Below are 398 nucleotides of genomic sequence, written 5' to 3'. Positions count from 1 at the left end.
CATCCCTGCCTCTGTGTCTGTGTGTTTCCCCTCTCAGTCCTATGTATTGTTACTGTTGGGCCTGTGCTGTAACTCCCCTGTCACTGTCAGACAGACAGCTCCTCTGCAGCTGTGTAAGCACTGCTCTGGTCAGCAGGTCACCAATGCAAAGTTTCAACATCCCAAAAGGCTTACTCACTGAATAAAAGTGTGAGACATCTCAAGTGCCTTGGCATTGCATAATAGAAGGAATCAGATAAATAGATAAGTAGAACAAAAAATTTGCCCAAAAGACATTAACAAGGACCAAGAGATACAGACCAATAAATACCACTATTTATTTTATATTAACAGGTCTTTTAACTGAATGGCTAATACTTATTGGGTATTTATGCTTTGTTTGCATCTCAGGGATGGGG

The sequence above is a fragment of the Oncorhynchus tshawytscha genome, linkage group LG13 (genome assembly GCF_018296145.1).
Source record: "Oncorhynchus tshawytscha isolate Ot180627B linkage group LG13, Otsh_v2.0, whole genome shotgun sequence".
Classification (NCBI taxonomy): domain Eukaryota; kingdom Metazoa; phylum Chordata; class Actinopteri; order Salmoniformes; family Salmonidae; genus Oncorhynchus; species Oncorhynchus tshawytscha.
The sequence above is the reverse complement of the archived record's forward strand: the minus strand, read 5'-3'. Positions refer to the sequence as shown.